Source organism: Saimiri boliviensis, chromosome X (assembly GCF_048565385.1).
Source record: "Saimiri boliviensis isolate mSaiBol1 chromosome X, mSaiBol1.pri, whole genome shotgun sequence".
NCBI lineage: Eukaryota > Metazoa > Chordata > Mammalia > Primates > Cebidae > Saimiri > Saimiri boliviensis.
This window is the reverse complement of record NC_133470.1, coordinates 8066742-8092413: the sequence shown is the minus strand read 5'-3', so window position 1 is coordinate 8092413 and position 25672 is coordinate 8066742. Positions and strand designations below refer to the sequence as shown.

The following is a 25672-nucleotide window of genomic DNA, read 5'->3' as shown; positions in this document are numbered from 1 at the left end:
GCCTGAACACATGGAGAAGCTAACCAAGAAGTTCTCCATCTATATGGCATAGGATAGCTGCATCTCTGTGGCAGGGATTACCTCCAGCAACATGAGTTATCTTGCCTATGCCATACACCAGGTCACCAAGTAATGTCCCTGGTGTGAGGGAACAGATACAACTTTTCTGTTTTCAGCTGCTGCTATTGTGAGCTTCACATGGAGGATGAGTGAAGGTAGATGCTGGTAAGTAGATCATTTTTTTTCAACCACAGTACATAATACTGAGTGATTGAATGCACTTCTCAGAAAAGAACATGTAATGACATTGGGCAGAGGCATCTGTGACTGGTGTCTGGAACTTTGTCACTCTAAGCCAAATTCTCCTCCATCTTTCTATCTTCAACTTTTCTCAAAGGGTTTATATGTACAAGAAACTCATAGCACCAAGAAACCTGCTAATTATGCCACTACAATATTTTAGAAGCTTTAACTGAAGCATCTTATGTTATCAGGGTTCTTCATGAGAAATAGCACACATTAGAGGCTTTGAGAGAAGACCTAGTTCTGTCATTAACAACTGGTCTCATGTTTGTCCTCCCATGATGGAGCAACCTTATCAACAGACCATATTGCAGAAATTGTGTTTTATGGAAACCAATGAGTCTGCTGACACTGCAGCAAGGAAAATAGAAGGTGCTCTTTCCTGTCTTATTTAAGAAAAAGAGAAGGCTCTGTCTTCTCCCTTTTCAACCTGTTCTTTCAACCTGTTTTTTTCCTTATGCACAGTAGATTTTCATCCCATTCTACTGCTGGATTGACCATCTACCCTATATTGGCCTTTTTTCATGCTGGTAATAAAGAGATACTAAAGACTGGGTAATTTATAAAGGAAAGAGGTTAATTGACTCCCAGTTCAGCATGGTGGAGGAGGCCTCAGGAAACTTACAATCACAGTGGAAGGGGAAGTAAACACATCCTTCTATACATGGCAGCAGCAAGGAGAATTGCTGCTCAAAAGGAGCAAAAGCCTCTTTTAAACCATCAGATCTTGTTAGAACTCACTCACTATCATGAGAACAGCATGAGGGTAACCATCCTGGTGATTCAATTAACTTCTACCAGCTCCTTCCCAAGACGTGGGGATTACGGGAACTACAATTCAAGATGAGATTTGGGTGGAGACACAGCCAAACCATATCAAGCCCCATCCTACTTGGATTTATTTAAGAATAAAGAACATAATTTTCTGATGCCATAGCCTCATTTTTCTCAGCAAAGAATAGTGGAGAAGGTAACAGTATTTTATCTGAGCATCCTCTTCAACAATTGCGTAATTGTCTCCTGCTGGATGTTGCCTCTGCCAGGCTGGACTTCCTCTTTTCATTGAATATGGTTGTATAGTCTCTATTCTCACATCATGAGTCAAGTAGTACAGGAAAGTACCAGGAAGAGGATATTCTAGGCTTTGTGTGCTGCTATCTGGGTTTAAGCTTCACCCTTTGGAAAGATAACCACCATATGCTCTAACCATATAGACTTATTGCAGTCTGGATTCTATGTTACAATAAAATTACTGTAGACCCTCCCCCTAAAAAAGAACAAGATCATTTATGTAATTCCCCATCAAGTGATATGATATACTACAGCACTGGTGCAGTTAATAAAATTGTATCAAATCAATAATTTATTTCTGGTTAAACAAGCTGTGATATGACCATACCATAGAATACTATTCAGCAACAAAAGAGAATTAACTATTGGTATACTCAATAATTTGGATGGATCTCAAGAGCATTATGTTGAGTGAATAAAGCCTGTCAAAGAAGGCTACATGCTGTATGGTTCCCTTTATATATCATTCTTGAAATGATAGAATAATAAAAAAAGGAAAGCAGATTAGTGGTTGCTAGATTTAAGATGGTGCGTTAAGAGGGAAATGCAAGTAGCTATAAAGGGATAACATAGGGAATCCTTGTGGCAATGAGACTCTTCTGTGTCCTGACTATTGTGGCTGTCACACAAAGTATGTGATAAAATTGCATAGAATTAAATACACACACATACACACATTCACACACAAATGAGAACATGTAAAACTGGTGAATTCGAAATAAGATAGTTGAATCAATGTCAGTTTTCTGGCTTTGACATTTACTATAGTTATGAAAGATGTTACAACTGGGGGAAGCTGGGAGAAGAGTATAGGAGATCGTTCTCTATTATTTCTTGCAGATGAATGTGAATCTACAATTATCTGAAAATAAAATTTTAGTCTAAAAATGCATTTCTCAACATGATCTTGAGTCAAACTATCTTGGAAGAGAGGCACTTTGATGTATTCACTTCGCAAAGCATAGGGGTGAAGATTTCTGGTATTACCAGCAAGCCAAACCACATAACTTTCTGCTGTCTGCATGCTGTGGCCCTGCACTGTGGATAAGGGAATGTATGTGCCCTCTAGAACAGTTTAGTTTTCTTTGTGTTTGTTTGCATGAAGACAAAAGTTGCAAATGAAGGAGAATATATGTGTACGTATCTACGATTCATCAGCACTCAAAATACCAGAGCAAGCTAGACATCATAGAGAAGCACTGAGCAGAATATACAAAAAGAGATTAAATAATTTGATTATTCAGAGAAACCATATTTCTAGGAGATGGATCTAAGAGGAGCTTGTTGATGAAAATGGAAAAAATATAGCGGCAAGAGGGTCACTAAGTGTAAGCAATGTCTAGTTTTTTGAGAACCACACTTGAACTAAACCTTTAAAATTTAATAAAAGAATGAAAATGAATAGTTTAGCATGAGAAGATAAATAATCATTTGAAAATAGTCTTGCACTTGGGTACTTTGCTCTCACTGATGTTGGACTATGCCCCATTTTGTTAGTTGTTTGTACGTAGCTTCACAGTTTTAAAGTAAGCATAGCCAGTTATGGCTATGATTTCTCTGTAGTCAGTTATATTTGCCCATGAAAGTCCAATCAACAAAGAGTTATCAGTTATCTTACCCATGACAACATTGTGAGATGTTGTGAGATGCCAAGAATAGACCACAAGAGTGATGGTCTCAGACCTCCAAAACAAATGAAGAAGACTAACACACAGTAAATCAGTAACATCTATAGCATTTGAAATCACATAGAGAATTTGGTTAGCGGACGTACTAAATGCCTTCACTTTGCAGCATGTTTCTTAAACATTTTGCACTTGTGTTTATTCTACCTATCTTAAGCATGGTTTTACTCACTTAGTGGGAGCAGTTGGCTCATGTCTTTTACCTATTTCATTTACTAACTCTAAGGAAGTGAAGGAGAAACTTTCCCTTTGCCATCTGAAGGATCACTGGAAAATCACTGGTGTGAGGCAAATTGATTAATAGAAGAAAAGGAATACACATTTATTTAACTTGTATGCACAGAAGCCTTTGGAATGAAGACCTAACATACAGGGGAAATTGTCCATTTTTATGCTTAGGTTCAACAACATGTGGACAGCCATGTAGAAATGTGATTGGATAGAAAGGGTCTGATTTGAATGCTAATGGACTGTGTGGGGGAAACCCAGCAAGGCCTGTCTGTCTAGATTCTTCTTAGCTTCTCTGAGAAGCATTTCTTCCTTCTTGGTGTGAGAGAGGACTTTGTCTGGAACAGGAATCTTAGAACCTACAGTCAGACAAGGTAGGTCAGATCATTTCTTCCTGAAAGGTTTTTATGTAGAATATTTTTGGGTTTTATGACTGACTTTTGGGTAAAGGAGTTCTGATTTGTATGACCTATCTTGGGGAAAAGGGATTCTAATTTCTATGGCTAGCCTCGGGGCAAAATGGGACCGAGAGACAGGAGGACAGAAGGAGGTAAGAGAGAAACTTTTGCTTCTGAAGCTGCTCAGCAGCAGTCTTCATTTTGAGGTACTGTTTTCTGAGCCCCAATAAAACTCTTCTCACCTGCTGAACATGTGCCCGGCACTATTCTAACAGCCATGAGAATAGAGAGGAGAGGAAGAAAGCGATCCTGCAACTTACCAGTTGGGTGCTGAGATGGTGACACCATTCACTGAGTGACTCCAAATGATTAGTTAAATATATTCTCTTCATTTTGACCCTGTCTCCTTCTTACCATGGGTCTATGAGCAAGTTTCTCCACGCTTCTATTAAATACTGTGAAATGGGAGCAATGGTGGTGTTGTGATGATTAGATCAGTAAACACATCTAAAGCATAGAGCTCTATGCCTGGTACAAAGGAAGCCTTCAGTTAATATTTATGGGTTGTGGAAAAGATCATGTTTATCTGGTTTTCAAGACCATCATCTTCAGAGATGCCAACGAGATAGTTGCTATGCTTTCTGGAGTTTTAAGACCCACGTGTATCTTGTTAACCCTTGGGAAATCTAGTGGGCTCAGAATTTTTTAAATTGTATATTAATAAATTATAATTGTATTTATCTGGTAAAAAGTGATGTTATGATTTTTAATACAATGTGAAATGATTAAACTGAGCTGATTAACATATACATCACCTCAAATATTTAACCTTTTTTCTGTTGAAAACATTTGAAATTTACTCTCAGTAATTATGAAATGTACAGTACTCAGTTATTAGCTATATTCACCATGCTGTGCAGTAGATCTCAAAAAAAAATTCAAACATCTTCCTCCTTTCTGAGGCTTTGCACCTTTTGTACCAGTTGCTGACATCCCCCAGCTTCACCAGCTTGGCGGAACACCTTGAGATGTGCTGATAACAGTAGCTGGCATCTAGTCAGTGCTAAAAAAAATTGTTAGCTTTTGCTGTTGTATATGTGGTTGTTGTTGTTATTGTAAAATGGTGGCTGAAATTTGCTTGTGAATATGCAGTCATGTGCCAAATAAGGACGTTTCTGTCAATAATGGACCACATAGACAACAGTGCTCTCATAAGATTATAATACCATATTGTTACTGTACCTTTCTATGATTAGATACACAAATACTTACCATTGTGTTACACTTACCTACAGTATTCAGTATAGTAACATGCTATACAGGTCTGTATTATATATTGTATATATTATATACAGAAGCAATAGGCTGTACTATCTAGCCTAAGTGTGTAGTAGGTGTGTGTAAGTACATGCTATGATGTTCACTTCATGGTCCACTAGGTCACTGGGAAGCCTTCCTGTACCTTTTTGTATGTATCTCTTTGTGTATCTGCCACACATGATGATAATGCTTAGGTGTTTGTGTAAATACACTCTATGATGTTCACAATGAAATCACCTAATGATGCTTTTCTCAGGATTTATCCTCATCATTAAGTGACACGTGATTATACTTTAACAGAGATACAATTCTTGAACAGCTTGTTAGAATGAGATAGGAGAGATAACAGAAATAAGGGTAGCATCTTGAATTATTCAATAACTAAATTAATCAATTCATTAAAACAGCTGTCATTACTTACTTAAAGGCAGACAGGTGAGGGAAAGAATGGCTTCACATTTTCTAAATTATCACCCTTATGTGTTGCCTCTGGCTAGACAACCTACGGCTGCGACTGCAGCTAAGTATGTCAAACTGTTGAATACCCAAGCCAGGCTTGTGAAATATTGAAAAATGACTACTCCCATGTTGATCCATTAAATCTTTACCACCTTACAGAGAGATGATGAATCTCCTTTCTAGCACCAGGTTCAGGTACTTCCCATAACGATCTCATAACTAGTGCCAACATTGCCCAGACTCAGTAGCCTTTATGAAATTCATTATTAAAGTTTGACATTTGTTCTTGTGTAGGTGTAATGTGATTAGTATAATTGCAAAGATGATAGAGCTGCCATTTAGAGAATAAGCTCCTTTCTAAAACTTGCCTCTTCTAATGAGTCACCGTAATACCTCTGTAATTATTACACTGATTGTCTTTCGCAGAATTGGATTTTTTTGTACCCTGGGAGATTTTGATTAGAACATTCAGTTATTTTCTCTGAAGAGTGACCTAGCTATATCCGTTAATATTCTTTGGATTTAATGCACTGAAAATTAAGTTGAAATTAGAAATTTTGTATACCAAGCCTTTAGGTGCCCTTTAGCAACTTTGGGACATGAAAATATCTCTACACTCAGAAATAAATTTTACTTATAAGTTTTTGGTGGTGAAAAAATAAAATATCTCAAGCTGCAGAAACAAAGATTTTCCCAGAAATTCTCAACAACTATGAGGATAGGTAGAAGTTCTGCACGGGCAGACACTTGTATATCATTAATCCTTGACAGAATTAGTAGGAATCCTTTGGATTTTAGCCAGTGTGTCAGAATACCCTGAGACATGACAGAAGAGAATGGTGGTGGTCAGGCACCGAATTCAGTTAACTATTACTAGTTTCTAAGAACTCATCATGCATTCACATAGAATCTTTGTCAACTTCTCAAAAATCCTAGTAGAGTAAGATTTTTATCCCCATTTTAAAAGTGAGCCATGTAGGTAACTTGCTCCCAAATTACTCAATACATGCTGCATCTGGATTAGAATCTATCTGAGGCTGGCTTCCCCATCTGGATTTCAGCATTACTTCATTAGTGCTCCCCACCCTATCCAGCCCTACGCTGGTCCACTAGTCTGGTATACCTTCCTATACCATAACCATATTTCCCACACAGAATAATAATGCTTAGGTATTTGGAGATGAATGTGCAAAGTTCAGAAATGACGTTAGACAACATTTTATCTTCCTTCACAGTGAAATAAGAACAATTAACACCAATCTAATACCGAAACAATTTATAAAAAACGTGATTTTCTTGTAATGTGAAGGATTTAATATAAACTATCACTGAGTATTGTTTGAAAGGGTTCCACATTAATGCATGTCAGGGAAGCAGGCCAGATGCTGACTAAATCAGCAATGTCAATGTTGATGCTTTTGGCCTGTGAAGTATCCTTAAAACCCTGTAAAGCAGGCGTCCCCAAACTTTTTACACAGGGGGCCTGTTCACTGTCCCTCAGACTGTTGGAGGGCCGCCACATACTGTGCTCCTCTCACTAACCACCAAGGAAAGAGGTGCCCCTTCCTGAAGTGCGGCGGGGGGCCAGATAAATGGCCTCAGGGGGCCGCATGCGGCCCACGGGCTGTAGTTTGGGGACGCCTGCTAAAGTATCTTGTAATGGAGTAGAATAATCAAAGACTTGGGATAACTTCTGTGGTCACCAAGCCTGTTGTAAATGAATAACCAGGCCTTTTGTTTTGATAAATTCAATCTACTTTCCTCTGTAGCACAAGATTATACTCAAAAGCAGGTTATGTTTGCCCCCAAATTCCTACTGACCATTGTGAAGTGAGGCTCAGCCCTGACTTTTTCATATCTTTTTACCTGAGCACCTACATCCCTGGTACCAATAGAAGGCATGGTAAGTAGTCACTAAATGAACCCACAATACGTGTTTAGGAAGAGTGACTTTTTTGGCTTTTAATTGGCATTCAAATACCTCTTTACTCACCTATCTTTGACAACATCCCTCTGCATTATGGTACTCCGTGTGCCGTTTCTACAGGTGTTCAAGATTCCAAAATTATTTGATACTTTGCAAAGTAAAATATCCAGCAGCACCAAATATTTTTCAATCTTTAAAAGGCTGAATTTAGTTTGGCCTTAGAACAAAACAATCTGATGAAAATAATGCATACTAAAAAGTGAATGGCTAATATGTTTTGTTTTGTATTATTTGAAATTTTAGAGGAACTTTTTCTTCCCCACTTCCAAGTCTTTAAAATGAACCGTGTGAGCAAGGTTTTGTTTTCTTTCTTAGCAGGAATGAATTTCAGCTGTCCTTTTCTTACCTTAGCTTCTCTTTACTACCCCATTTAGAAACTTGACACCTCTCTTCTGAAGTGTTGATGACATGTAATCTAAAGAATATCTTGGGCACTTAGGAAAATTAAACACATAGGAAACTTTTTTTTTTCCTTCCTAGTATGAAGTTTTCTATTTGTCTTTCCTTTGGGTGGGGCAAAACATTAATAACTTACACAGTGCTACTCCCTAATGTAAAATTATAAAGTAATTTATATTTAGGGATATAGATTGTTATTTTCGATTTAATGTGTACTTACATAATCAGTGGATGATTATGTCAAGCCTGTAGCATTATTTAAGCGGTCTGCCATGGCATTATTTAGGGAAATAATTTTAAAAATGCTTTTATTTGGAAAAGATAGTGTAAGCTATTGAAGAAAAATTTTACTCAAAGTTTAAAACGTCTTTAGTTCATGATGAGGCATTTGCAGCTGTAAGCAATCATATTACTGTGCCATTTGTTTTATGGAAAATGAAGACATTTACTTAAGGCTGTTAAACATTTGATTTTAATACTGCCTCCTAAGCGATACAGACTATCACTTACTTTTGACATTGGAGGAAAAAGAGTTACTCAAATTCACTCAAGCTTTAGCTGTATTGATTTATAGGATAGATTTTTGTTAGCACGTCAAGTGATTCCTGTTTTATAATGAAAGCATTACTTTGAGTCAATATCAAAGTACATGTTTCCCTCAACATTCAGTTGGTGTTTCCTGCTTTTTGAGTTGTCAACAGTAGCAAGAAGGGGTAGTTTAAATTCCACTTTCCATAGAAAAAGAAAAATCCTGGCAGGTGTGGTGGCTCACACCTGTAATCCCAGCACTTTGGGAGGCCAAGACAGGCGGACCACCTGAGGTGGGGAGTTTGAGACCAGCCTGATCAACATGGAGAAACCCTGTCTCTACTAAAAATACAAGCTTAGCTAGGCATAGTGGTGTGTGCCTGTAATCCCAGCTACTAGGGAAGCTGAGGCAGGAGAATTGCTTGAACCCGGGAGACGGAGTTGCAGTGAGCCCAAGTTGCGGTTAGCGGAGATTGCGCCATTACACTCCAGCCCAGGCAACAAAAGCAAAACAACTCTGTCTCAAACAAAACAAAAAAAAAAAAAAAAAAGAAAGAAAAAAGAAAAAGAAAAATTCCTTTGGTGAAACATTATGTACTCTCTAAACAGGGATTCTCTTCACACTATTTTGAATTGTATGCTGCTTGCTTTGTTGCACAGATTAAACTGGGAAACAATTTTTTGTGTAGAAGGGTTTCTAAATCTCAACTCTATTAACATTTGGGGCCAGATCATTCTTTTTTGTGATGGGCTGCCCTGTGCATTGCAGGATGTTGAGCAGGATCCCTGGTTTCTAGCCACTAGATGCCAGTAGCACCTTCCCCTCAGTTGAGACCACCCAAAATGTCTCCAGGCATCCCTAAATGTCCTATTGGGTATGCAGTCACTCTCAGTTGAGAACTACTCATGTAGCAAATTAGCATATTTCTAGCAAAATAGCATAACTATTTTAAAAAATAAGTTTGGTCTAGGACGTTTTCCTCTCAAATGAGGAATATTTTAGATCATTAACATTTCAATAATAAATAATCATTACAGAAGCCAAAATACAGGTTTCAGATGTTATCTGTGTAGGAATGTGAATAATGTAACAGTGACAGCATTTTCTGAAACAATAATTTGTAGAGACTAACAAATGTGTTTTTTTTCATTTGTCCATTAAATTACGATATTTAGTAGTGATTGGTACACATTTTGATCTCTAGATTTATTATTAAGCAATGCAGACACACACTTTAAACAGACTTAGTAGAAAAAAATTGCTTATTTGTCTTATTTGGAACATTTCTCAGACTAAAGAATTTTAAGTGAAACCAACCACTACTTTGTGCTGCCTATATGAGAGGACTTCAAAAAGTTCATGAGAAGAAAATGAAATTAAAAGATAAAAAATAATAAATAGAAACTTTATTTCTCAGCATCAAGGTCAAGATACTTTTGTAAGCAATGATACCAGCCATTTTAGTCCATCTCTAAAGAACTAAGGGTCCTGGGAATTTTACCATGTCATTGCAGTCTTTTTTACATTCTTAACTGAAGAAAAATGGGTGCCCTTTAGATATATTTTTTGAGATTAGGAAGCAAAAAGAAGTCAGAAGGAGCCAAATCAGGACTGGAGGGTAAATTCTTATTAACTTCCCATAGAGATGCTCACAAAATTGCCCTATTCAATAAGAGGAATGAGCTAGGAGCATTGTTGTGGTCATTTTTTTGCTAAAACTTTGGCTAACATTCTCAAAATACTCTCATAGTAAGCAGATGCTAACTGAGTTTTGGCCCTCTAAAAAGTCAACAAACAAAATGCCTGGAGCATCCCAAAACAGTGTTGTTATGACCTCCACTCTTGACCAGTCTGCTTTTACTTTGAATGGACCAATTCCACCTCTTGGCAGCCACTGCTTTGATTATACTTTGTCTTCAGGATGGTACTGAGAAAGCCATGTTTCATCTCCTGTTACAACTCTTTGAAGAAATGCTTCAGGATCTTAGTCCCACTTGTAAAAACTTGCCTGCAAAATCTCTGTTTTTTTTTCTGCAGCTGATCTGGGTGCAATGGTTTTGATAACTTTTTTAGGGTGGAAAGTTTGCTCAACTTTAATTTTTCAGTAAGAATTCTGTAAGCAGAACCAATTGACATGTCTATGGTGTTGGCTATTGCTTCTGTTGTTAATCATTGGTCCTCTTCAATTAGGGCATGAACAAAATGAATATTTTTCTTAAAAATCGATATGGATGGTCTGCTGCTGTGGGCTTCATCTTCAACATCATCTCTTTCCTTCTTCTTTTTTTTTTTTTCCTTTTTTGAGATGGAGTTTCACTCTTTTTGCCCAGGCTGGAGGGCAATGGCATGATCTTGGCTCACTGCAACCTGCATCTACTGGGTTCAAGCAGTTCTCCTTCCTCAGCCTCCTGAGTAGCTGGGATTACAGGTGCCTGCCACCAAGCCGAGCTAATTTTTGTAATTTTAGTTGAGATGGGGTTTCACCATGTTGACCAGGCTGGTCTCAAACTTCTGACCTCAGGTGATCTGCCCACCTCAGCCTCCAAATGTGCTGGGATTACAGGTGTGAGCCACCACATCCAGCCCTCACCCCTTCTTAAAATGAGTTTTCCATTTGCAAACTTGATATCTTTGGGGCACTGTACTCATAAATTTTTAATCAAGCATCAGTGATTTCACCATTGTTTCACCCAATCTTCACCATAAATTTGATGTTTGTCTTTAGTTTTAGTAGAATTCATGTTTCCCTGACAGGGACTCTTTTCAAACCAATGTCTTATCTTTCTTAATGCCTCAACTAGATCCTGTTCAGACAGGATATAACCAGTTAGTAAGAATTTAATTTGGTGCAATGTATATTTCAAATTTTTGCATAGTTCTTTCATAATGCATATTTTCTATGAACTTTTTGAAGTAGCCTCATATTTTCTCTTTGTTCATTTTATTGGCATGTTTAAGATAAGTTTTAAAGGCAAAAGTATGACTTATACGGTTTTTATAATTAAGTATTTCTATAATCTATAATATTCCATATTATTGCCAGTTCTCTCCAGGGAGAAATCTTTCTAGCTCTTTCTTGAATAATTGTTATAAATTATTCATATTTATCTAAGATATTTCTGATAACTAATATCAAAACCTTAAGAATTTCAGGGTATACTATGCTTAGCAATATTAATTGGAGCTTCTATTCAAACAGCAGAAACAGATTGTTTTCCTTTATCCAAAATAAAAGTTACATCATGTAAAGCAGTGTTAACATTTTGGGTTAAGCCCCAAATCACAACTTCTGGGTGAGAATCCTTGAAATTTTTATATAATCAGCAGAAGCATTATAGTAGAGTTTAAAAATGTTTATACCTAAGAAACAGTCACTCTAGATTTATCAGTTTAATGTGCTTAAATATGAAAAAATGTATACATACAACACAGGTAAAATTCACAGAATGAGTTTTGTATGAAGATAAAATTGTGGATAGTTTTATCCTCTTTACCACATCAATTGATTAAATAAGTTTATATAAATGTATCCTATCATGGGAGGCCAAGGCAGGTAGATCACCTGAGGTCAGGAGTTCGAAAACAGCCTGGCCAACATGGTGAAACCCCATCTCTACTAAAATTGCAAAAAAAAAAAAAAAAAAAAAATAGACAGATGTGGTGGCACATTCCTATAATCCTAGCTACTTGGGAGGCTGAGACAGAAGAATTGCTTAAACCTGGGAGGCAGAGGTTGCAGTGAGTTGAGATCGAGCCATTGCACTCCAGCCTGAGCAACAAGAGTGAAACTCCTTCTCAAAATAATAATAATAATAATAATAATAATAATAATAATAATAATATATGCTATTAGTGTTTTTCACTGGGTGAGTTTTGCATCTGCCCCCAGGACACATTTGCCGACGTCTGGAGACTCTTGTGGTCACATTTGAGAGGGGTGATTTACTACTGGCTAAGGATGCTGCTAAACATCCCACAATGTAGAGGACAACCACCACCACAACAACGAATGATTTTACCCCAAATAGCAAGAATGCCAAGACTGAGAAACTCTGTACTGTAGAGATGATCACGTAAAATGTTTTCTTTATTCTCCAGCAATTTTCTTGAGATGTTCTTCAGATGTGGGACATTTTGCAAATGTTAACTTGCATCACTGTATCATTGGGTATGCCAACAGTCTCACTCACATATGTCACATCACAGCACAAAGAAGAGATAATCTCTTAATTGGCCCCTTATCTCATTGTCCAGAGTGTCACTTTAACTGCAATTTCTTCACAAAGATTTCTCACCAGGAAACTGGCAGCTCTGATATTTATGGTCAGTTCCTTTTTTATTTTTAATTTGTTACAATTTTTAATTTTTAATGTTTGTGGGTACATAGTAGGTGTATATTAATAACGAGAGAACGCCACTCGTGTAGCAAATGTTTTTGAATTTTTGATGCAGACTTGTTTTGAATAACTGCTTTTTGCTTTATTTGTACTTTTTAGAATCTTTTCTTTTTGAATAATATGGAAATTGCTATAATGGCTGTGGCTAAACTATGCGTTTTTTTTTTGGTGAGATGGAAAGTTACAACTTCTTTGAACACAGGCTTATTTTTAATAGGGTAACATTGAATTTGAAAGTATGTATATGTATGTAGCTGTTGAAGTTCTGGGAGCTAAGATCTGAGAGCCAGCAGATTTAGATGTATTCTTTTATTCAATCATTCATTTTATTGAGAAGCTATTGTGAGTAGCATTTATTGAACTACTTTTATATCTAAAATACTACATTTTTTAGAAAAGATACTTATTTTGAAAAATGTTTGATTTTCCTGCTTTTATACTAAGTTTTACATCAAAATACCATTTTGCAACTAAATTTTTGCCCAATTAAACAAATTTTTAAACAAATTAGAACTTCAGGCCAAATTGTTACATCTAGAAAACACTTAGAAATGGTCACCATTTCTCCTATTTTGTTGCTTCCAGTAAATTTCCTTCATGGCACTATTTACAAAAAGGAATAAATATTGAACATGTATTGAACATTAAAAACACCACTTATATGCATTTACAGTCATAGATCTTAAAATGCAGACTTTTGTATTATAGCAGTCTATAAGTTCTCTCTTTTGTGAAATATTTTTCTTTGTAGTAATAGCTTTATTTCAATGTTAGATGACTATATGTTTTATTCAGTGACTATTTGCTGAAGTATTTGCAGCTGGGGCATTTTGAATGTCTAATGGGAGCAAAGAGATCTTATATACAATTGGAATTATTCCATAAAGTCTGAGTGTGTATATGCATGTATGTATATATGGGGGGGTGTGTATGCATACACGTGTGTGCATTTATATGTGTGTGTGTGTGTGTGTGTGTATTATACACCTATGTGTGTTTGTGTATATAAAGAGATAATTTTCTTTGAATTGAGCAAAACACACATCTTCCTTGTGTTCGTTAGGGCACAAGTTTTTTTTCTTTTCCTTTATTCTATTCTGATACCATAAAAGCTGTTCACAATAGGTTATAGGTGGCTGTAACTTATAATCATTTCAGTAGTGAAATTCGTCATCCCTGGGATTATTCCCTCTCTTTTCACATGTTAATTCCTGGCTTCAGATTGTCTTTGCTGTGACCTTGTCTGTAAAGATTTGCTTCCTTTTTCAATGTCTGCCTTTCGCTTTCTGGAGATATAACCTTTGTTTTTCAAGATCTGAATGCATGGAATATGAAACTTTCCCCAGCTCCACTAGCACAAGTGACCTCTCTTTATCTCAACCCTGCAGCTGTTTATTCATTAAAATTGCCAATTATATTTCCTTTTATACACATCTTGTCTGCCACTAATTGGTAACCACTGGGGTCCGAGACAGATTCCATATTCTTTAACTTGACCCTGAGGAGACACAGGTCTAGCTTTTATTTAGGTTAGGGCTGGCATGTGAGGAACTGTGTTTCTATTGCATGCTGCAGTCATGAGCTAACAGAACCCTTAAATCAAGAGCTGTCAACCTAACATGAAGAGGCAGCCACAGAGCTGTCTCTGAGAAGCTTTATTCTTTGACTCACATCTCCAGTGTGGGTAATTTGGTTGAAACCTAGCAAAGTCAAAATTTACTTGAAGTGATATGGTGGATGTGGTGCTGTAGATGATGACTGTAGACCTGAACAAAAGGAGTTAGGAGAATAACATCTGCTTTTCTGTGTGATATCCACCCCACCCCCAGCTGTTTAGAGAATTATAAATTGCTCTGTCACGAGTTTGTTTACAAAAGCCTGGCCAATTTCAAAATGAAGCTTGCCTTTGAATTGTCCCTGTTTCATCTCACTGTTTGGAAAATAAATCTGAATCATTAAGATGTAAATATATAAAGTGAAAAGCCAAAGGCAGTGAAAACCAAGTAGAAGCAAGAAATGTACCAAAATTTAACTATGCTCCTGAGGGGGGAAATGGTAATAAGTTTTGTTATTATTAAATTAAGGGGAGATAAATTTGAAATCAGCATAGTATCTACTTTGTGTATTATTTAACACTATGATTTATAGTGACAACTGGTAATGAATCAAAGTCAAAGTATGTGAGGGTAACTGTATGTTCATTAAATTAGAGTTTGGTAATGAGATGGAGAGAATGAGAGGTATACAGGTGTAAGAAGCAGTTCTCAAAGTGTATACCCAGAACCAGCAGCAGATGCATTACCCTGAAACATGAGAAATGCAGTTTCTCAGACCCTGTTGAAGACGTGCTGAATCAGAAACTCTGGGGATGAGGCCCAGTAGTCTGTGCTTTCATAAGCCCTCCAGGGGATTCTGATGCACACTCCAGTTTAAGAACCACTTCTATGTAGATGGATAGTTGGATGGCTGGCAAGATATACGGGTACAATAACGTACATATGTAAGTACAAGTATAGATATGGGTATAAATACAGATATGAATGCAAATATAGATATTAATATAGATATTTGGAGATAGCTATAGATATTTGGAGTTACTATCACAAGATTTTTGTAGAGGACCAAATTATTTCCTTTCATTTATTATATGATTGGATAAAAGCTGTTCCTTTCTCTAGGCAACAGGTCTGTCACTTAAAAACTGAGAAAATCTACTTGTGGTTCGTTTGTTGAACCTTTTTCCATTAGGTTCATTTAAAGTGTTTGCTCCATCAAGTCTGCCACCCAAGTGGTTTCTTTCACTGCAAGACTGATTGGCTCTTTTCTCCCCTCTGCCCTCTTGGTGGTTGCTGTTGGCCCTGGTTCTATCCATTGGTAGAACTGATTGCTTTGGAGATTGGATCAACAGTTGAATCATCACAGGATTCGGAAGCCAACAATATCCTACATCTTGGTCCATTTTTTGGAATTACTTTATTTTTGTTTTCTTTTTCCATTTTTGTTTCTAAGCATATATAAGTTGTTTAGGTTGGTGAAAAAGTAATTGCAGCTTTGCCCTAGTAATTGCCATTTGCCCTAGTAACTGCCAAACTGCAGTTACTTTTGCACCAGCCTAATAATTTCAGACAAGCATTCACATGTAACACTGATGACAATGGGAATGAATAAGTAACAGCTAAATGTCTGATAAAGGGGGATGTTTTAAATATTGTAGATTGCAAAATAGTATACTATTTGAGAAGAAAATTTCAATATGCAAAAAATATGCAGGATAATATTCATGAACATAATGATTGGGATTATGGATGATTTTAATTTTACTCATTTTGTTTATTTTTATATTATTTTAGTTGTAAGCTCAAATTGCTGTCATAAGCAAAGATAATACACACATATATATATATATATATATATATATATATAAACAGTAAAATAAATTGATTGTATTTTTTATCTTCTCCCTCTCCCCACTATACCATGAACTTAAAGGCCAACAATTATGCCAGCTGTATCTTTTCATCATTTGTCACATTAAAAGCAATATTGCTGGCTGGTAGAATTAAATGACCACTCTGCTTTTAGAAATGACAGGAAATCTGCTGTAAATAGATAATTGATGTAGATGTTAAAACCACATAGAATTGCCATTTATGGAAAAGGGAATATTTAAGGGTATGTGGCTTTAAGAAAATATCTCTCTTTGCTTTTAACACACGATGTAAGATGACTTGTCATGCTCAGGATATGTTTTGAAGTGGATAATGGCACTTTCCCTAATATTCGGAGGCACAGGGCTTGATCTTCTTTTGAAGGCTTTCCTTTGAAGATAACATAGACATTGGTTTTAGCTTAATTCTTCCCTAAAATTCCTTCCTTTCTAAAATTTTATAATTCCATAACAAGAGTGTATAAGCAATAATTATGAAATGGGAAAATGAGCCATTCTACTTGTCATCCTTCATGTAAAGCTGCACTGTGGAGTCCTGCTCTAAAATGTGGCTGGGTTCATTTCTCCAAGCAATATGATGCCCTGGAAGAAAGCAATGTGCAGTGGCCCGCGATGCTGGATCCTGGATCACTTTGATACCTTTGGCTTAAAATAACAGCAAAATCCACTTAAATCAGCGTAAATAATTAGGAATTTTAAAGGCTCATGTCACCAAAATCCATAAGTATGTTGAGTTTCATCCAGTGATCTGATCTTTTTCCTGCAATCCTCTTCATTTTATGTCCCTCTAAGTGTCACTTCTAAGCCAATAGCAAGAGAACCTGTGGCAGTTTGGGGATGTATATGACAGTGTGTAACTAATGGTTCTCAACTGTGAGTGACCACCCCAGGGGACATCTGGCAAAGTCTGGAAACATTTTTGGTTGTCACAACTGGAAAGATGCTACTGGCAGCAAGTGAGTAAAAGCCGGGGATGCTTCTAAACATCGTCAGTGTATAGGACAGTGCCACAAGAGAGAATAATCCAACCCAAAATGTCAATAGTGCTGAGTAACTCTGGCATAGAAGAAGAAAGGTTTCCTTTGTCTATATCTCTCATTTACGTTCTAGAACATTTCCAAAATCTTCCAGCCACATTTCCTTCATATGCTTTATATGCTGCTGCCTATAGTATAGAAGGCTTTAGGCCTGGGTTCTGAGATCAATCATGGGTAGGGAGCAGTATTACTAAGATCAGCTCAATGAGCCCCAAAATACATGTGGAATGTCCATGCTATACACTGTGTACTAGCAAAATAAATGCCCATCATGTAATACTAGTATTTTGTATTAGCAAGAGAGGGGAATTCAGACATCATTACTATTCAGCCCTAAAAAAGAAGGAATTCCTGTTATTTGTGACAACATGAATGAACCTGGAGGACATTGTGTTAAATGAAATAAGCCAGGCACAGAAAGTAAAGACAAATACTGCATTTTTCACTTACATGTGGAATCTCAAAAACTTGAACTCATAGATGCAGAGACTAGAATGGGGGCTTTCCAGAACCTGGGGGTGGGGCTGGGGGTTGGAGAGATGTTGGCCAAAGGATACAAAATTTTACTTAGACAAAAGGAATAAGTTCAAGAGATCTGTTGCACAACATGGTTACTATAATTAATAGCAAAATGTATTTTATTTTAAAAATCACTAACAGAGTAGATTTTAAGTATTCTCACCACAAAAAAGTCATAGCTGTGTAAGTAATGCATATGTTAATTAGCTCAATGAAGCCATTTCACAATTGTATATGTATGTCAGGACATCATCTTGTATACAATAAATATGTACAATTTTTATTTGTTAATTTAAAATTCTGTGAACTGCTAATGAATAAACATACTCTCTATAGCAATTTAAATCCTTTCTGTGGGATTAGGGGAAATCTTTCTTCATCTGTGTTTTTTCTGGGTTATCTGCATTAATATCTTTCTAGAAAAGGATATGACTGGAAGTGAATCCAATATGACAATATGAAGATTTTCCCAAGAGAAATTACCTTCAACCAAGAAAGATGACTACTTTAAAGATGGGCTTTGCAGAACTATCTCTTTACTGAGTCATTCAGCAATCCAGGTGAGAGATGATGTTAGCTTGGACCAAGATGGAACCATTGAAATTAGAAGAAGAGGTCAGATTCCGGCATTTTTGAAGGTACAGCCAACAGGATTTACTGACAGATTGACTATGGATTATGAAATGAACCCATTGGTGATACAGAGTAGAAGTTTTGACCTGATCTACTGGAAAAATTGAGTTGCTATTGACTTAGATGGGGAACACTATAGAGAAGCAGATTGAGAAGAAGTTGAAGAACTCGAGGAATTCAAGAAAAAAATGTCCTAGTTGGAAATATAAAGTAGGTAACTATCAGTGCATAGATGTCATTTTAAGATAAAAGGTTTATTGAAATCACCAAAGAGGGATTGCCGATGAAACATAAAGGAGATACAAGAACAGAGGTGTGGTGAATTCCAACATTATGTTACATTCAGAGAGATGATAGACACTCAAGAGAGTGTGGCATCCACAATGCTTAGGGCCATATTTGTTAATTGATGTCAAAAACATGGCTGGTTGTTTTGTTTTTGTTTTTAACTTAAGCTATTCTGGAACTTGAGTATCTTTACCCAAAAGAGAAAAAAAAAAAAACAAAAAACAGCCTTCTTTATCTTTTGAGCAAGCTGGGAAGCCTCTTCCTGCTGTCAATTATTATTTTTCTTAACATTATCCACTTATCATCTAAAACAGGGGTTCCCGACCCCAGGGCTGCAGACCAATACCAGTCCATGGCCTGTTAAGAAGTGGGCCACACAACAGGAGGTGAGCGGCGGGTGGGTGAGCATTACTGCTTAAGCTCCGCCTCCCACCAGATCAGTGGTGGCATTCACTAAAGTCTCATAGGAGCCCGAACCCTATTGTGAACTGTGCATGCAAGGGATCTAGGTTGCATGCTCCTTATGAGAATCTAGCTAATGCCTGATTATCTGAAGTGGAACAATTTCATCCCAAAATCATTTGCCTCATTCCCCAACCCCCAGACTGTCTGTGGAAAAATTGTCTTCTGCAAAAGCAGTCCCTGGCGCCAGAAAAGGTTGGGAACAGCTAATCTAAAAAATAGCCAAGCTATGGGCTAAGGAACTTACCTTGCTTTTTTTTTTTTTTTTTTTTTCATCTGGGTAGTAGTTCATGCTGCCCCTCAAGGGTGAGAATTGCTTGCGCAGTTCACATGCCTGTCCCTTTCTCTCAATCTGTACATGCAGGCTAACAAAAGGTATTTTCAGAGATGATTTATTTAACAGAGAGATTATTGATAATTTGCATTTATGGACACTTGGTGACCTTATCAATATTTTTATGTTTTCTCTTTTTTGACTTTTAAGTTCAGGGGTACAAGCGCAGGCTTGTTACATAGGTAAACTTGTATCATAGGGTTTTATTCTACAGATTATTTCCTCACCCAGGTGTTAATCCTAGTACCCATTAGTTATTTTTCCTGATCCTCTTTCTTCTCCCACCCTCAACCCTCTGAGAGGTCCCCAGTGTGTGTTGTTCCCCTCCAGGTATCCATGTTTTCTCATCATTTAGCTCCCACTTGTAAGTGAGAACATGCAGCATTTAGTTTTCTGTTACTGTATTAGTTTGCTAAGGATGTACACCATGGAATACCATGCAGCCATAAGAAAGAATGAGATCATAACCTTTACAGGGACATGGATGGAGCTAGAGGCCATTATCCTTAGCAAAATGTTTTCCCTTTTTGTGAGACATTATCTTGAATGTCTCGGAATTCAACTACAAATTTAAAGAGTGAACATTGGATATCTATTGTAAAATTTTCTAAAAGAACACACATAAATCTAGCTAAGAGAAAAATAGTTTTCAAATTTTATTTTTCACAAGAAAAAGTTCTGTATTGATCAATTTGGGACTGGACTCCAGTTGGTCTATTTCATCCATCCCACACCATTATCTGATTGCAGGGCAGAGGGTCCACAAGCTGTTCAGGAGCTCACACAAATTTCTGCAAGCTGAAAAGGAAATTATTGATTCCCAAGGTACTAATGTAAATACTTACCTATATATCTAAAAACATAACAAGTATCAATTTCATTGTCAATTAGTATTTTTAACAATCTCATCACATGTCAAAGCAATTTTTATGTACATTTTGTTCTCTTAACAAGTATTTCTGAACATGCACAATAATTACTTTAAAAATCACAGCCCAACAATAATCTGCTGAATTACTTATTGCCAAATCATGTCAAAATCAAAATTGTAAAAATTATTGATAATACAAGGAGGTGGACCTCAAAAGTAATTGCTTAAAATAGCTCAGAGCTCTTGGAACTCTACTTTTGACAAAAAGCATCCCCAGATGATTCTATATTTGATCTTTTGCCCACACTTGGAGAATCTAAGGTCTATGTGGGGATGTTTCATATCATCAAAGCATACTTATCTTCCTTCATTTATCAAAATTCTTAGCACCTAAACCTAGCATCTTAGCATTATCCTAGATTATAGAAATACAGTGATAAGCAGTATTTTTAATTGTGAAGCCTGGCGCCCAGTAAGAGAGACAGCCAGTAGACAAATGTACAAATAAGTGAAATCAATTACAAGTTGAAATAAGTGCTAAGAAGAAAATCAATCATGTGTTGAGATCAAGAAGTCAGGAGATATTAACATCAGATTGGGGAAGTCAAGGAAGGCTTTCTGAGCATGTAATATTTAAGCAGAGACCCAAATAAAAAGGAGCCAGACCTGTGACTGATGCCTTAGGAAAGCACTTCAGATACAGGAAACAGCACAGGCCGAAACCCCTAAGCAGGATCCAGCTTGCGTTGTCCATGGGTGTTTGAAGAACAGGAGGAAAGAGAGGAGGCATGAAAGGTGAGGCTAAGGAAGTTGGTCTAGACCCTTTGACATAGTTCTATGTGGATGGATTTTATTCTAAGTGCAATGGAAGCACATTGATGATCTTTGCTTGCTTGTTATTTTGTAAAGGTTGGATATGGTGTGGTACATTGCACAGCAGTTGAATATATAGCTATGGAGCCAAACTGCCCAGGAGGGAATTCTGGTTTTTCCTCTTAGAGGCAGAATGAACCTGAGCATGTTACAACCTCTCTTTATTCAGTCCCTCACTGTAAAATTGAAGTAATAACAGTGCCTACCTTATAAGGTTGTTTAGAAGGTTTAATAAATATTGATATGTTCTATATATGTCTCAAAGTGAAGAACTGTCTTTAAGAAAATTACTGTTATTTCTCCTGTGAACATTTAATTGAGTAAAGACGAGCAGATGGCTAGGTTGTTTAGAAGACTGCTAAATTTGTTTGGGAGAAATACAATGGGGGCTGGAACTGGGATGATGAAAGTAAAGATGGAGACGGGGGTCAGATTCCTGATTTATTTTGGATGCAGAGTTGACGGAAGTTGGTAATAGAACATGTGGTGAAGAGAAAGAAAAAGACTTAGTTCCCTGCTCAACTAACTGGGTGGATAAAAATAATCATTATTAATCATCATTATCATCACCACCACCACCATCATCATCATCATCCACAACAACATTGATTAAGCAAGTGCTGCATGCCAGGCATGCACTGTGATAAATGCTTTGTACACACCTCTAAAGATGTGGGAGGCTAGGATACCAAAACGTTTGCCAGAAGAGAGATTCAAGAGTTCAGTAATGGATAAGGGAAGTTTGAGATGACCCTGAGATACCAGGTGGAAGGGTCAAGAAGGCAGCTGGATAGTTGGCTCTGTAAAACAGAAAGATGACTGATTTGGAGATAATATTTGAGAGTCCTGAACTTTGCAGTGGAATTTACCACCATGATTTTTTGTGTAATGGCTTGGGCTGCTACGATTATATTTTTATGTTTTTTGGTCAAATTCTTTTTAGTTCAAAACCTGCTTTATAAAAACCTTAGTGTCAATTGGATTTTCAGTTAATTCTCCATAGTGTAAAATAAAGTATTGTATTTAACATTTCTGACTCTGAAACAGAACTCTGCTGAACTCATCTTACTTAATCTGAAGTTTGTGTTGTGTGTGAAACATTTCCTAATCAAAAATCAAAGAAACTTTAGTTCAAATTATGGCCTGAAATCAACAGAATTACATTAATTCATATGGATATAGAAAATAATTAATTTACAGTATTTAAATTGACATTTAAACAGTTTTTCCAATCCCACACAGTTAGTGCCATAAGGTCTTGAGAAAGCATGAAACATTTTTTTATCAGCCTCATATTTCGTTGAGCTTGCCAAGCACAGTTCATTTTCCATAGAAATTTGCAAACCTGAGTAGTGGCCAAATTTTCAGAGTCGCTGAATGTAAGCCAATGAATAAAATTGTTAAACCCTTTGATTTCCCCCCACTTTTTTTCCCTTAAAAAGTAACATAGTGTGTGCCTGAGTTTTATTATTTGACATCTATTACCCACAACATTCGAGTGTGTTTCAGAATGAGCCTGTATGGACATTTCAGTACAAAATGAACACAGCTGACCCTTTGGGAAACATTCGTTTGCAGCTTTGTTATCCTTAGATGGGAAGCCTTCTCCTCCATATGTCCATCGACATTTTTCAGAAGGAAATGGCATCAACCTTTAAAAACGGATACTTTCAAGGGCTTTAAAGGTTGAAAATTTTACGACAAACCCAGAATAGGCAAAAGTTACATACTGGTCCCAAATGTGACTCCAGAAACTATGTGTTGTAGCTCATTGGGGCCACTAGCAAATCTTAGAGACTTTTGACCTATTAGCAAAATGCACTGATCAAAGTAAAACCTTGAGCATGACACAGGATAAAACTAGTTATTGTTCAGAAAATAATGTTCAAGGGCATTGGTCCATTGTACACAGGAACCATTTTGAAAGATGAAGGATATGGAAACAAGCAAAAAGAAGAATTAAAATTAATAATTAAAATGTGTCTGTAACTCTAGTTCTCTTAGTGGATGGTAAAATTACGTAAGAATGTTGACGTTTTCTTTAACCCAATGACCACAGTGTTAGTATCTTCATTGGACTGCTTCCTTCATTGGCATCACCTTCTAATTTCATTTTTACTTATAATAGTGAAAATGCACAATGGCCCCTAGAGGCAATTCCTTAATTCTTTTGTTTACGTGCTCAAAAAGTATATCCTTTCCCTGTGAAAAAGGCATAGGGCCACAATTAATTACTGAATTTCAGCTATGAAAAACCCAGTGAACTGTGAGAGTCCACTGTGCTTATGTTGCACAGTGGAGTTGCACCAATCTCTTTGGAGATACCAGCTACCTGGGATACAAGAGCAACTGTAAGTTCTAAAAATTCTTATAGATAGGAACCATAGGCATGGAGAAAAGGGAGCCACCACTTGGAAATGAAGGAGTCAGGGAGGAGTGGGGCTGAACCATGAAACTAGAGCAGAAATTTTGTCAATGGCCTAGAACCAAAGCTGAGAAGAAGGTTCTGAATGTGCTAGGGGCCAGTGTGGGTTGCTCCACACTGAGATGCATTGTATTCAAATGATTTGTTCCCTCCAGCATTCATACTGCATTTCTACCATCTACTGTAAACGGGCATATGTCTATCTCATTTATCTGAACTTTTATAACTTTTAGACTTTTCTTCCTAGTGGGTACTTGGGGGCTCTCAGCCTTCTGTGGGTAGGGAGGACTTTCAGAACTAAGAGCTCCCCAGGGTGTCTGACTCAGAGGATCACAGTGACCCAAGGCTTTCTCCCTCCCAGAGCCTCTAGTTGTGCATTCCAGACAGGGAGCCTGCCTGGCCGGCTCCTCTAGCACTCTGGGCAGTGTCTTTCCCTGCCTCCTGTCTCATTCTCTGTTCCCACACTGCCCACGGGCTCTGCGAGAGGAGCATGGGGGCTCGATACTGCCTGGAGCTGCTGCTATTGCTGAGGTGTAAGAACACTGGAGAGGTAAGAAGATAAAGTGTGTGTATTTCAGGCTCTGTGTTTTGTGCCTACTGCTAGAAGCAACGTAGGACCCAAGCCAGGAAGACGTGAAAGATTCCACAGGGTAATAATCCCAGAGCAGCATCTGGGAAAGGTGAATATATGCAGGAAAGAAGGAGAGAAGCAATACCATTGGAGGGATTTGCTCAATGTGTCCCAGCACTTGAGTCTCTTTTAACGAAGTTCAGGTGGTTCAAATGACAGTCACACTGTCTCTGCCTGTTGCTTTAGAGTCTTCAAACCAGGCTCATTGGAACATTACATATCATTTCCAGGACACTTACATTTTTATTGAAAATCCAGAGCAAATTGTAGCAAGGACCCATCATTTCTTCTGTACCATTCTTTTTGGCTGTTTTCTCAGTATTTGAAAATCAGTGGAATTTGACTTTAACATGCACATTGGCTTATAATGTTACTGTTACATGGGTCTTTATGATCTTCCAGTTCAGTGTTTTTCTGCTAGAGGTAGAGAAACTGAAGTTCAGAGTGGATCAGGCATTGCCAGGGTCACCAGACTAATCCAGGACGGAACTGACCTGAAACATTATTTCTATGGAGCCTCTCTGTGGGTCTTAATCATTGGGTACTACATAATGACTGATGATTGCTGACAAGGGCACAGATTGCCCTTTTCCTTAGTATGATGAAGGATCAAGATTCTCTGACATCTATAAGTGATCAGGGTACCGACGTGGAATCACAAAATGTGGTTCAATTCTGTCCTGTGGCCCTTCCATGCAGCAAACACAGATGGCTGGTTCAGAAAACTTTGGTTTTGTTGTCTGCATACAATAAAGCCAGCCTCTGGTACAATTTTTTTTTTTTTAATGATTCCAGGGTTTTTTTTTTTTTAATGATTTCATAGAAAGAACTTTAAAACTCATCTTTACATATTATTAATTTAGAAAGTTACCACAGTGTTCACAGAGCCTAATTAGATACTTGCTGGTTTCATATAGCTACAAGTAAATGCTGCTCGAATCCTTCCTAAAGTATCATTGATTTATTTTTTTGAATTGTTGTTTTAACACCAAGCAAGTGAAGTCACTAGCTTTTCTACAGATTGGTGATCTATTACCTTAAACAATGTGATCAGGTCACATCAATTCACTTGCAAATTCCTTCCTCTCTCTATCATGTGCAAGTGCCACCACAGGTATAAAGTAATTTAAATATATATGAATTATTTAGTTAAAAATGAAGTTGCTTTTGAAGGAAATTTACTGCTCCTAGATTATGATTATTTTGTTGAATGATTTCATTTTGTAGGCATAGACTTTATATTATGATTCTGATTATTTACAGTAATAGTAACTACCAAATCAACTAATATTGTGGTGATTGCAGATTTTTGGATATCTATTACTGTTTATTGGGAACATTTTTTTCACTACCTGAATGGGAAAAAGCTACAAAA

At 37.1% G+C, this 25672-nt stretch overlaps 1 protein-coding gene and 1 pseudogene across 2 annotated transcripts in view; both read left to right on the top strand.

Moving 5' to 3' along the window:
• The window catches only part of ARHGAP6 (Rho GTPase activating protein 6), a 542269-nt gene that overhangs the window by 337081 nt on the left and 179516 nt on the right, over positions 1-25672 (top strand). The gene's annotated exons all lie outside the window — the stretch shown is intronic.
• The window catches only part of LOC141582768 (aspartate aminotransferase, mitochondrial pseudogene), a 32756-nt pseudogene extending 7084 nt beyond the window's left edge, over positions 1-25672 (top strand).